We start from the raw sequence: 14307 nt of genomic DNA, 5'->3' as shown, positions 1-14307 counted from the left end.
GGCTGCTTTTCGCTGGAGCCAAAAACCCACGCGCCCGTGTTTTGTGCGATATCAGTGCACATTAAAGAACCCCAAGGGGATGGGAATTTCCGCAGTCCTCCAGCTCATAGCCTGAGTCGCTTTGGGACGTAACACCGCACAAACAAAACCAAACTTTAATTAGACAAGTACTGCTGAAATACATGTAATAACTGCTGCTTTTATGAAACTAATGCACGGGCCAACGATGAAATTTACCATGATAAGATTTTTTTATATCCCCGCTTGCTTTGGCTGCGTACTGTGCGTTCTGAATTCCGGTGCAGTTTCCAGTCACCTTCGCCCGAGCGCAGATGAACGCCGCTGAGCGTCTGATGCGGCCTTCAAGCAGCGTAATAGTCTTTTGAAGCCAGGACGTTTACAGGAGATAAAATTATATCTTATCAATTAACGGGGATTACACGCGCGTCCATACTGAGCAGTAATTATTGGCCACAATGTTAAATGAACATTCATAATGCGTCTCAGCCAGCATAGTCTGAGCAATGCATGCGTTCGCCCTTTGCGCAAGAAAAAAAAAAATAAGTTTGAGGGAATAATCAGTTTGTAATCTATTCAGTTTTACAGAAAGTCACGTTTTCCACAAAGAGCATTAGAGAGGGAATTGATAAAAAAAGCAAAACAGAAAACCGAGTCGACGGCTGATGGGTTTGTCGAAACGTTCTAGCCAATGCAGACATTTAGGAGGACGCAATAAATGAACTACGTGGTTAAATTAAACATTTTTTAGCACCTACACATACTATAGGCATACACATGAAGTTAATTGCCTGTCTACAAGCTCGTTGTCCCCAGCGAAAGCTGGTACGCCGCACCGTGCAGCCGAGTACGAGCGGGCCGGAAGCCGTCAAACCAGAAGGCCGGCGATGGCGGAAGGGTCACGTGATCAAATATGGCAGCGCCCATGCGCTCGCGCTGTAAAGGGTCTATAGGATAGACCGCTAGCATAGGAGTCGAGATAGGATAGGATAGGAGTCGAGACTAGGCTTCAGTTCTGGCTTTTATAATATAACCCTATGGTTTGTATTATGTAAATAAAACTACATTAAAATAAAAGGTAGTTAACAGTTAACAAAATTGACACACATGTTGGTCAACAAATATATGCATTTAGTTAAGTCAATCCATGGTCAACAAACTTTACACAAATGTTAGTCAACAATTACCCTGTTGACTAAAGAAAAATATACATTTCGTTTACATTTCCTGACCGCAGTCAACAACCTCTGTTGAAGCTGTTGACTGCACAAGTTGTCCAGAGTCTGTCAACTCTTTGTCAATGCTCGTTTTTGTAAGGGAGCTGCCAAGGTGTCATAGCGTCAGTGCGTCCGGCACTGACCACAGGAAGGTCGGCTGCACGTATCTGTTGCAAGTGTTGTCATTAAGTAGTTTAGGGAAGGGACAATGACAAAGGACGAAGATCCGGCTGCTTTTAGTTATAGCCAAAGGCAGCATGTCCTTCTTAGTGCCGCGAATTTCTCGACACCATAAAAAAGGATATAGAAAGGCAAACACGACGTGCGCACTGTGGCGGTCCTTGATTTTCTATACAATACATCCAAAGCATGCAGCAACATCTTGCGACTATCAAAGCTAAAGCATTTCTTTCTAGCTTATGGCTGGCCTCTGTGTAGACTGTACTCTTTTTGATGATAGCTGACACTACTTGTCGTCACTTTCATCCTAATCTGTTTGCAGTCTCCATTTGAATAAATAAGATAAAGAAATACACTTTTCAAACGAAACCAGTTCTGAAAATCCTGGTAACGCTGTTTGTCGGTCGCAAACGCAGAATTAGACTTCCCCGGCTGTTACGAGAGCAGAGATCATTAAATTCGTTGATTTTATATCGAATCGAAGCTGATCAAGGTCACCCTTGAATACCTCTTTAGCAATGCATTAGAGATCTGCAGCTTCCTCGCTGAATATTGTTTCATACATCAAGTGCAACACTGCCATAGCTACAGCTCTTGTTCGCGCTCTCCGAATCCGCGATGAAAAATAGTGCCAGCTCTTGACGAGAGGAAATAATAGTTATTTTGTCTGCAAGCTTAATACATCTTATATTTGCCATAAACTTCATAAAGAGCACCTTTTTTAGGGAGAACGGATCGGATTCGGTGAATTTGTATGTTTTTTATGTCGTTTTCGTTCGTGTCGCGTTTTCGCTGCCCCGCAAATTGGCCAGCTGTGCCACTAGATGGCGCTGGTGGTGCCCTTCGCGCTGCGCATCTCTTTTTGAGAAAATGGTTCTTTGGTGCGCATTTTTCCTACAAGATCCGCACTGCGAAGATGTCTAGGCATGCGAAGCAAGTTATTGCAAACGTGTATGCTCGGAATAGAGCCCGTTTCCGCAGGAACCACTCGGCCACAAAACGAGCGCGTAGTGATACGCCTCCTTTTTTTTTTTTTCTTGCGGACTGCTTGCGTAGCCTTCGCTGCGTTGCACCTGATGTGTGCAACGGAGTATAGACAGTCACTATCGACAAGTGCATGGTGTGCTACCCAGACACAGGCACACTCCCGAGCTGCCCCAGCGTCGCTTTACCCTTTCGCTAGCTCCAAAGCACTGCTGATCAATTTTTCACTTGTCTTAAGTGTACGTGCATCCCGCTCAAAGCGTACTTGATTTTTTTGCGTTACATCTGAGACGTACCCAGCCGCAACTCCCCTTGTTCAGCTTATGGTGCACAGGATCGGGGCTTCGCTAAAGCGCGCCGCTGTCTACGTTACTAGTGCCCGGACCAAGTGCACTGCTCAAGCCTTTGTAAATGCTTAGCCATCTTGTATAAATAGAACGGGAGTCTGTGGCGCTCATCCAAAAAGACAGAGCAAGGCAATTAGTTACTGGGAGTGCACGCCGGTTACAGCACATTTCACTGAGTTCATGAGCCTCGCAGGTGTGCGAGATTTTGTTGAGGGGAATCCTTGCAACAATCACAAGACACAGTTCAAGTACCTAGAGTGACGTTCGAGATCCCCCGCGAGTGAGCCCAGCCTGCACGTTGGATCCTGCTTTTATCAATCATGCAGTGACACGCATTTTCATCTTAGACGGGTGAATTTCATTCGTGCGCTGTGTTCTTATTACTAAATGATGTATTTTGATATTCTTTTTTTGCACACACACGAAGTTGTATTTTTTTTTGGCAAAGTCTGGTGGGATTTATCGCCAATCTGTGGCGTTTCTGGTGCAGATCAATGATCTTCTGGTCATATAAACCTCATCCGCTCTTTGCTTTTTTCTTCGGTAACGGGCCATCCACACGTGTGTCAAATTGAAAAGCACTGTTAGCAACAAAACGCTTCAGCACCGCCTATTGTGCCTTTGTTCTTTCTGGCGTTTTCCCAGCATGTATTTAGGCGCATCTTGGGCAACTGTAATGGAATATTCATACAGCCGTTATTGGGCTGGCATAGGACAGCTGGGATCACGATTTTGTGTGACAGCTGGGATCCCGATTTTTCTGAAAGGGCCAAAAGCAAGCTCACAATGATGTTGCCCGTAGAAATCCCCATGATTGAGGGCACGAAGTAGGACATTTAAAAATAAATTTGAGGGATGTAAGGTTGGCGACATTCATTTGCCTCTTTCCATTTTAACCGGCGCCATACTAACCACCGAAATAGCCGCTCTACGCGCGGCGCAGCGGGGGCGTCGGGGTCTTTTGGTCGGACAGCGCTCGTTGTTCCGTTAAAAGCTCGTTTCCGTATTTGTTTGTTTGTTTGTTTGTTTGTTTGTTTGTTTGTTTGTTTGTTTTAACCAAAGCGAACGAGAGGTGCCCCTTATCGGTTGATGGTCGCGTTTCCACCCGGTCGCAGAGTGCGGGAAGACAGCATCCTCCGTGGCCGAGTGCGATCGCCCACGCGTCCAGACGGGAAAACGACGTTCGCGCTTCGCGGCTTTCTTTAAAGAGTTAAGCTGGCGCGCTTGCGGTTATAGAAGGCATCCACTCTTCGATGGGGCCAGTGCCCCGCGGCGTGGCGCGGTGCGGACAATGCCCGGGATTGGCGCGCCCATTTGCTAGCCACATCTGGAGACGTCTAGTGGCACCTTGCCTGCCTCGAGGGTGTGTCGCGGTACCTGTTGCGCGTGGGCGTTCGTCGCTGCGTTTCCAGGCTGTGTACGGCGCCGAGGCCGGGGCTTTTAGGGAGAGATTAAAAACACATGTGAACCTGCCTGGTTCGACGAGACTCCCCCTGCTCGCGGCTTGAGAACAATTAAACTTTGTTTTTTTTTTTTTTTTTTTTTTTTTCCTGGTGAGAGAGCGCGGGACGCGCGATGCTCTGCACCATCGCAGAGAGAGAGAGAGATTTTGGTCTCGACCGGAGCCGGGCACGCGGATCGTGCTCCCGTGTAGCCATGGAGTGGGTTCACGGGGCGGCCGGTGAGACATCCCCTTGAGTTGTATATAGTCATTGTAAATAGTTTTCTGTATATAAAACTCATTTACCAGTGCTCAACAAGAGTTTCCTGTCTTCGCTTCGAGTATCTTCCTATTGGCACAGTACTTCATTGGAAGAAAGAAGAGAAGAAAAAAGAACCACCACTCCTTACTAAGGACTATAGTGTGATCTTTGGTAGAACTCACCAATACACTGAGAACGTACCAAAAAAAAAAAAAAGGTCGACGACACCTAAGGTTAAAAAAGCAAAACACCGGAGTTGCTATTTAAGACGCGCACCCATAACCTAGCGTGGGCTATCCGGTCAATAATCTTAATTATTGCTTTTAGCGTTATCTTTTTTTACTGGGACCATTTCGGTACCATGTTAGAGGAAGTACTATTTGTTTTGATCGCACGTGCACATGATCTTGCATGTGGGCTATTGGAGAGAAATGAAAAGCTTTTCACGCGTTAACTTTTCACAGTTCGCCTTCGCAGGTACGATAACCTCGGTTGCACGTAACCGCGGTTAAGCGATATAACTCGAGTCACGGTTCGCCTTTGTTGCGATGCTCGGCGCCGTTCTTTGTAAAAAAAAAAAGCACGTTAGGTAAAACAAGCAATCTGACGCGGTGATCGGGATAACTTCCGAAATTGCATTTGCAAAGGTCGATAACAACGTGTCCACTCCCGACTTGTGCGCCGACAGAGAACTCACGTATCGTCCGATGGCGGCACAGCCTTCACCGCCAGGCCTCCCGCAAGCGGTTACCAGTGGTACGATGGCGGCAGATGTCCCTTGCGCCGGCGTGCATTCTAGAACTTGTATCGGACGGGGATAACGGCGTGCCCGAACTAAATTATTCTTTATGATCGCTAACCGATACTGAAAGGCTAATTAGAGTGATAACATGCGGTACAAACAAGCGCAGCCACATAGCTGGCGCATGCTTGGCACCAGCTCTTCCCCAGCTAAGGCATCGCCAAAATTACGCTTTTTTATCATGAGATAGGGGATAGTCATTTTTTTCTATGAGTAGACACTTTACTGTAGCGCTAATTAGCTCCAAAGTGCCGACCGCTCTGGCTTCCATGCAAAACTGGCAATACCTTTCGACGACTATGGACTAGTGCACGGTCAGGAAGCCGCTGTCCAACGCGCTCGCGGGCGGCTCTTCCGTTCAGAGGTCACAAGGTGTGCGGTCAGAAAAGCATGCTCTGACATTTATTACTTGCTCCTGTCCGTAGACCTGATGCGAACATCGTAGGCCGGAAGTGTGACGTCACGTGACGCTTGGAGAGGCGCGCATGGAATGGGTATGGCATAAGCAGAATAGACGTGTCCAACTCTACACCAATGTCTATTGACCCTCTCGCCCCCCGTTGCCCTCGCATTGACCTGGCCGCCATGGCAAAGCGCTGTGCAGAGAAGCTGACTTGTAAGGTTTTGTCTAGGACCCACTCCGCACAGAGTTGATTGAGTACTGCAGCGGACGAGCACCACGTGACCCGATATTACTGATTTCGCCTCGTCCACCTAAAAACGGCCGCACAGGTTTCCCTTCTCAATTAGTCCTAGCGACAGTGCACTGCGTTCAACCTGGTTCAGCTGTTGAAGATACACACCCATCACTCAGGGTATTCTGTCCTGTCAGTATGGTCAATTATTGCTTTTTCAGGTTTTGAGAAATTTATTGTCGAACAGCCCTACAGATACCGGTTGATCGGACGCCTGCGTATACGCGGTGACCACGCCTTTTTTTCCAGACAAAAAAAAAAAAAAGAAAAGAAAAAAAGAAACCAAATGAAAGGTGCCAGCAGCCAAGTACAAATAATTGCACTGCATTGGGGCAGTCGAGTTCAAAACTACCGAAGTACGATAAAAAAAAAAATACATTGGGGGGAAGTAACAAGAATGCGAAATTTTAATCATGCAGCAAAAGAAAGGAATCCGGTAATAATCCACATGTGAGGAAATACGAGTTCTTCGGTGTTAGCGGTGACACTCGGGTGCCGCTGGACGGATCCTCGATCGCATCGACGTCCGCTCCACCCAGGAAGAAGTGCCGCTGAGCGAAGAAGTTGAGAGTTGAAGGACGAAAGCTTGGTTCATTTACATTGTTAGTAGTAAGAATGAACTCTGGGGAACTGATGATGCTCACAAACACACCTAGTTTTAAAGGGTCCGTGTTCCCCAGGTTCCCTATGTGCGAAGGGCAGGCTTGTCGTCGAGGGAGTGTCCTTATCGCTTTAATGTCACCCACATTAGAGCACTTTCTCTCTTGCCGACCCGCCTCCTCGAAAGTTTAGACTTGAGGGTGAGGAGGAAGCCGTTATGGCGGAGTAGAAGGCAGCACACGAAGAGCTCGCTGACTGCCGGCGTCTCATAGTCTGGGACACACCTGCGTCGATCGGGGTCTGTCTGCGTCCCATTGTCGGGGGCACCCCTGCGTCGAACCATGTCGAACGCGCCACTGCGCGCCGTCGGCAAGACGAATTGGTGAAGCGTAGTGTAGATGTCAAGCAAGGAGCTCGGCGTCTGTCAGCGCCTTTTGGTCTGAGCTACCCCGTCGGCGTCGCAAGGGCCGCCGCGCGCTGTCGGCCAGAAGAAGGGGATGACCGCTTGGCCTCCTTGAGGGTACTGACCCATGGGGAAGACGCCGGGATCCACTTGAACCTTTTTGTTTCCCAGTGGACTGACTTTTACTGCTGTCGCCGTCCGGCCGAACACCCCGCGTTTTATTGTGAAGGCCCTTCACAGTCGAGTCTCGCTGTCGCCGTTCTTGACCCCTCCACCTCTTTCGATCGGGAATTCTTGTCACGATAAAGCCCCTCTATGTCACGATGGTTGAAAGCGGCAGCTAGTGGTCACAATCACTTGCCGAAGAGAGATGGGCTTGCGTTGGCTCTGGTGGCCTGTCTTGAAGGAGATCGTCTCCCCAGGCAACAACATCCAAAACCAACCAACACTAAAAAAGGAAAGCATAGGTCCGACTTTCCACACAGCACACCACTGCCACGCGCGCAAGTGCTCGGAACCCCCTTAAGATGCACCAGGCTTTTAAATCCAACAAATAATATTCCCGCATTCTGATCCCCTCAATTTTGCCTGAATTTCGAGTCAGAGCAAGCTCCCACGTCCAGTATGAGGCAACCAAAGGCAAGTCTGACAGGCTGTATGCTAAAAGGTGGGTTAGTGTTCTACAGAGCTAGAAAATAAAAACTGAAATTTCCATCAGCACCACTCTCATCCCCCTACAATCAGAATAACCGAAACAGCCTTCCTATTTTTTTTTCTGAACGTTCAGGCTTACTTTGGAGCGCTCAACGAGGCAGCAAAAAACAATAAAAATGGAGATGACCCGAAAACAGCAGTCCATGATAAAGAAGCTTGCTCCTGAAGCGTTGCCGCAATAGCTAAGAAAAACAATTACTTGGCCTTCGCATCTGAAAGGCACATACCTTCTGAAATTCGGCGATGAATCTCACAGGACTGAACAACTTCGAAGCAATAGCGTAAAACAAAGTAGCATTTCCCTCCATGAATCCAAAAGCTAAAAATGAAAAAAAGAAAACTACTTAGAAACGCTACGCGTAGGTGATTAGACCAGAACGTTCTTGCAGGCTAGTTGGTGCATGCATTTTGCTGGATGCTAAGCACGGGAAGACAGGGCAACAGGAACACTAGTAATTAAACCTGCCCCGTCGAAAGGATCTCTTTCAGGCGCGCCCTGCAGGGTCGCGGCCTGACTCTTTGTACCTCTGTCGAGGCGTGACAAAAGGTGGCGTGACGAAAAGGGTCGGGACAAGTCTCTGCTTGACCACTCGCGGCGTCATTCATATTTTTATCCTGTGCATGAAGTCGAAAAGCAGGGCCGAACAATGAAGCGCGAACCAAACGAGTATTTTGCCTCCCCCATCGCGTCGTACCTTTGCTAGAGCTCTTCCCCGACTTAGGCATTTGTTCTTCCCTTCTTGAATTTCGTGCCCGTCTCCGCTCCGTCGCGGGCCGTCTATTCGTTCTAGACACCTCAGGCTGCTTTACCTGCGATCTTATGACCTTTGTTTCTGGACGGCAGGTTTTGATTCCTTCCGGGGCCTGCCGCATTTTCAGGGACTTCGCGTCCTGTGTTGTTCGTGAAAGTGCTTTTCCTTTCCCATTTCCTTGGCTAGCGCTAGCACTGGGACCTCTCACAAAAGTCACCTGATCACGAACTGCTTTCGCGCGTTTCCGAGGCGCCCCGCGGGAAAGGTTTTTCCTTGACAGTCCAGCATTCCTATTACTACGGCTACCTGCAGTCGTTCGAGAGAGCAAATTTAGAGCCTGACACTTTCCTGATGGTTGTTTTGGGCCTTTTGCGCGCCCCGCCGGGGTGGCGCAGTGGTAAGACGCCCGACCACTGTGCCGGAGTTCCCGGGTTCGAACCCGACCACGGCGGCTGCGTTTCGATGGAGGCGAAACGAAGTGGCGTCCGTGTGCTGTGCGATGTCAGCGCACGTTAAAGATCCCCAGGTGGTCGAAATTACTCCGTAGCCCTTCACTACAGCTCCCCTTTCTCTCTTTCCACTTTCACTCCGGGGTGTGCACGAAAAAGGAAGTGTCGAAACCCAGGTCGCTATTCCAATGCAGTATTGCCAATGCGTTATCTCCCCCGTCTTCGAGTCCCCGCGCTTTCAGAATCCCTTTGTCCTTCTCCCAATGCCGACAACCCCTCTTGACGACGTCCCCCTCCTCACTCCTTGGAACTTGGAGAGGGTTTGGAGTTGATGGGTAGAGTGAGAAGGAAGGAGGCGAGGCGGAGTGGGGAGGTAGGGCGTGCTACGCTCTTTAGCTTTTTGTTAGTGTTGGTAGTTTGTTTTCGACTGTGCAGGCGTAGACGCTCGCGGAGGAGATAAGGAATGCCGGCAGTGGGACCCCAGAAAAAAAAAATAAAAAAAAAAAACATTGCGGCGGCAGCAGTAGCCTTCTTGTCTTTATTGTATGGCTCCCCTTCGTGCGGATGTTTGATGGCATGTTGTCCATGTCACACTCAACAAAGCGCTTAAATCCAGTGTTCAAGAAGTGTGAATCGTCAAATAAATAATTCGTATATAATTGTCATTTCCTAAGATATACAGTTCTCTTCCCAAGCAAAAGTTTTCGCAAAGCGAGTGGTCTGTATTTTTAAATCGCGAAGAAAAGCAAGGAAAAAACAGAAAGACCCTGCTAAGAACAGTTTTTTTTTTCTTCCCGAAAAGAGCCAATTTTGGGCACCGAAGTAGGTGAAGTTCAGCTGCAATTTTTAATTTGCTCAGAGATCTTCAAAGCTGTTACCTATAACCTTACAATGTGTTGCTGTGGATAAAAAAAAAAAAAAAACTGTCTTTGCTTTGCTTCTGGCAAGGTGTATTTGGCTCTTTTCGAAACAAAAAAAAGAAACCTCTTATATTGGCCTCAAGATCAGCTTCTATTTATTGCAGTGGGCAGTGCAGCAAAGATTAGACAAAAATCTTGGGCTTTGCTATTTTCTTTTTTATCCAGTCGCACGCACTCTATAAAAAAAAAAGCGTGTTGAACTTGGACACGCCAGGAGGCTTATTAGACACCTTTAGTAGCAGCATGACATGTTCACGTGTCTTCTGTTACACTGTTCACACACCATGAACCGCCACTACTTATGTGCACTTCGTCGGTTGACAGCCATCGGCTGCTGTTTTCGACGTAGCAAAAAGAAAAAAAAAAAAAGAATGTCGAAATCAAAGGTAGCTTTGCTGTTTCTTAAACATAAAAATTATTTGTACTACTTCATTTTCATCTCCCGGGCGAAGGAAGATGCTTTCAGGTGTAAAATAACGATTTAAGCGATCTGCTAGAGATTTACGATTTAGGGCGATGATTGAATGAATGGAAACAATTATTTCGTTAAACTTAAGGCTGCATCTGGTAAACGACGAAACACTGATGTCTTCTAGGGCGCATGCAACAGCGATATGTTAATTTTCTGTTCTTTTGATGCGCCTAGGAAAATTGAGTTTTGCTTCCGATAACGACGGCAAAGAAACTGGCACAACCTCTTCATGTGGGGCTAGACCTATATGATCTAAGCACAACCTCGGATACCTGGCTTGAAGGAAGAGTGGATAGAGTTTCCTCACACTGACTGTGCCCCGCGGCGTCGCGCAGTCTTGGACGCCACTGAAAACTTTCTACCACGCAGACAGCATAATGGGCGGTATCAAAATCTGAGTTGTATGTAATTTATTGTTTGTAGTTATTTACAATTTGGCGCATTATCAAATTACTACTTTTTTGAAGCAGTAACGCTTCGGGTAATTCCATAATTCTTTTTTTTTTCGTTATTCATTACTATAGCGGCCAAGCGTTCGTAAAGAAGTGATTTTCATTGCTTAGCTGAACAACGTGCGCATGGCTGCCTGCCAAGTGCTATCCGCGGCCTCCGTTTTTGGTGTAGCTGGTGTCTTTAATACATGTTCCTTCAAATAAATTATGCCTAAAAAATTCTTCACTATAAAACTTTTTTTTTCTTGACTTCGAATGTTTCTTGTTAGCAGCTTCCTCAGAAATAAAGTCGCCTCCTGTTAATGTGTACAGTTTGGTTCACAAGCAGGAATTTCCAAAAACCAAGCCTATCCCAAAAAAAGTGTTTAAGAACAAGTCATAAATAATGGCTGTTTTTGGGGATATCAGTGGCCACTGAAATTGAAAGTACACATATTTTTGTACTCTGGAAACCTATCGTACCGGTCAACACTATGTTGGAAATAAGGTACTTGGTGCAGAAGACGGTAAGTCGTGCATAAATGAGTTGCATGCTGCAAGGTAAGGACCACCTAGCTCATAAGGGAAGTCTTATGAAAATGCCTGCAGCCTGTAGATAGTGCATGACAGTTGGAATCCTTGCTGTATTTTCTGCGCGGTGAACATAAGCTCTAAGTATTGGTTATTTGGTCTGAGCTTCATGATTGTGCACTCTGAGAGAAAATCATATATCACTGCAAAAGCTAAAAGTTCGGTTATACCCTCTTCTGAGCTGTGCTGCAAAAATTGGCTTTTTACCTAAATATCTTTTTACCTACCACAGCACAGCCTTTAGCTGTGCAAAATGTTACCTACATATCTTGAGAGTCAAGTCATGTTTAACTGAATCATGCATGCATGTGCACGTGCTCGAGAGCTGAATAGTGCTGCGGGAGCTAATGTTCTACCTGCTCTAGGTGGGGGCATATTAAGCTCCGCATTCCTCATAGTCTCCTTATCATTAATAATATAGGATATAATAAAGGCTAATATACAACAAAGTCATTAGATTGGCAGGCTTGGTAATATAGCATCGTGTATGCTTTCTTTCCTCGCGGCCGTGAGATGCCATGTGCTTCACATGCTTAGCGATCAGCAATCTCAAGATATTCGAACGTCAAATTCCGAAACACCAATTAACACTTTACTCAAATGTGCATATGTGCGCGTTAATTTGAATCAGGTTCATGTATGTAATTTTGGGAGCTGAAAACTGAAATTTATGCTTGCGCGAGCGGCGCGAACTCGTTGACATTTTAATGTTTTGTAAATAATGTAGAAACAGCTCCAATGTCCTTTCTTGCTATCGCTCCCCTCTGAAATTTCCCTTGCTATTTTCTCCCTGTGCCCTTTTCTTTCTCGCCGGCCACAGCTCAGGTGCTTCAGATTTCAGATTGCAGCTGCCACGACTAGCAACACTTTTTTTCCTTCCTTCCTTCCTTCCTTCCTTCCTTCCTTCCTTCCTTCCTTCCTTCCTTCCTTCCTTCCTTCCTTCCTTCCTTCCTTCCTTCCTTCCTTCCTTCCTTCCTTCCTTCCTTCCTTCCTTCCTTCCTTCCTTCCTTCCTTCCTTCCTTCCTTCCTTCCTTCCTTCCTTCCTTCCTTCCTTCCTTCCTTCCTTCCTTCCTTCCTTCCTTCCTTCCTTCCTTCCTTCCTTCCTTCCTTCCTTCCTTCCTTCCTTCCTTCCTTCCTTCCTTCCTTCCTTCCTTCCTTCCTTCCTTCCTTCCTTCCTTCCTTCCTTCCTTCCTTCCTTCCTTCCTTCCTTCCTTCCTTCCTTCCTTCCTTCCTTCCTTCCTTCCTTCCTTCCTTCCTTCCTTCCTTCCTTCCTTCCTTCCTTCCTTCCTTCCTTCCTTCCTTCCTTCCTTCCTTCCTTCGCATTTTAGGAAACGTAGCGCAAAAAAGACAAGGACAAAAAAGAAGGAAACACACACGAGCGTTTCCTAAAATGCGAATGCACCAACTCGCCCAATTTAGCATTCTTGTGCAGTTCCTTCCTTCCTTCCTTCCTTCCTTCCTTCCTTCCTTCCTTCCTTCCTTCCTTCCTTCCTTCCTTCCTTCCTTCCTTCCTTCCTTCCTTCCTTCCTTCCTTCCTTCCTTCCTTCCTTCCTTCTTTCCGGTGGTGGTGGTGGTGGTGGTGGTGGTGGTGGTGGTGGTGGTGGTGGTAGTAGTAGTAGTAGCGGGTGCTTTAAAGCTTTAGAGATGTTGAATTTGAGCGGCGCCTTGCTCTAACGAGGTAATGTTCTGTTCAAGCAATATAATGGTCCCACTTTCTCGCATGCTTAATTGTTTCATATAGCTTGAATGTTTTGTTTAGGTCTGCACAGCATAGCCGCTTTCATGACAAGGATAAACTTCATGGCACACAACCAACACCGCATGCCCTATAGTAACCACGGTGCATTGGGCATTGGGCTTTGTATTTCATTTTGCCGTACTATTTTTTAAAAGTGTCTTTTAAAGATGCATTCAGGTATACCTGAGGTCCCAAGTATTTATCCTGGTTGTTTGTGCATAGGATGTTTTAAATAATAGCTCCTATACTGACGGTATAATATAGTGTTTAGTGTCAGATAAATGTGGGATATGAGGTGCGCCGTGTATAGTGGAGTGCCCCGTATTAATTGGCCTGCTAGGTTTGTTTAACGTGGTCTGCTTTTCACAGTACACGGACGTCTTACCTTTCGCCTCCATAAAAATGTAGCCACCATGCACAGGATCTAACACACGTCTTTAGTCTCAGCAGGTGAGAGACAAACGCTCCGAGCGATGAAATAAAAAAAATTATTTTGCGGTCCAATATTTGACGGCTGGACGCCGCAGGAACGCTGAAAGCGATCAATTTCAGATAAGGGGGCTTAAGCGATAAACAAAAAGCACTACTGCTCGCACGGAATGTCCATAAGGGCCGCTTCCGTATATCCAGACCAACAAGAAATAAAACCTTGCGCCGGAATTATGCGTACAAGTGCCTAAAACTACAAAAAAAAAAAAAAAAATGGGGGAGGGGGGGTAATCATCGCTGAAGTTGCTCTTATTGCCCGCAGAGGTGCAGAAATGGGATCCGGTAAAAACGTCCCCGGAGCAAATGTCCCCGGAAAAAATGGCCCCGGAAGAAACGACCCAGGAAAAAATGTCCCTATTTGCGAAGTAGGAAAATATGTCCCCGAACGGGGACTGAAGTATTGTGTTACAGGAAGTAGACTGTGTTTCCCCGTGGCGAGCTGCAATGATGAATGATGCATGTCAACTTTATTACAGCGGCTTCACCTGCCGACTTGGAATTGAACGCGAACATCTATTTAATGCTGGCATTCATAACAAAAAAAAAAAAATATATGATGGCAGCGGTAATACAGTGACAGAGCCTCGTCTTCGCTTTGTTTGCGGGGAAAAGGCGAGCTGACCACCGCCTTTACCGGAGAAGCTTGGAGCGATGCTTTAGTATGGCCATGCCATGATGCACGACCAGTTAAGCATTATTTTGCTTATACCATCATCACCCTTATCACAATTGGGCCCTACCATCAGCAGAACGGTTGAACCTCGTCACCAGAAGGTCTGGAAAGTAATTCTAGTGACGTCTT

This window comes from Amblyomma maculatum, chromosome 11 (genome assembly GCF_055883805.1).
Source record: "Amblyomma maculatum isolate TAMU_Amacu chromosome 11, ASM5588380v1, whole genome shotgun sequence".
NCBI classification, from domain to species: domain Eukaryota; kingdom Metazoa; phylum Arthropoda; class Arachnida; order Ixodida; family Ixodidae; genus Amblyomma; species Amblyomma maculatum.
The sequence above is the reverse complement of the archived record's forward strand: the minus strand, read 5'-3'. Positions refer to the sequence as shown.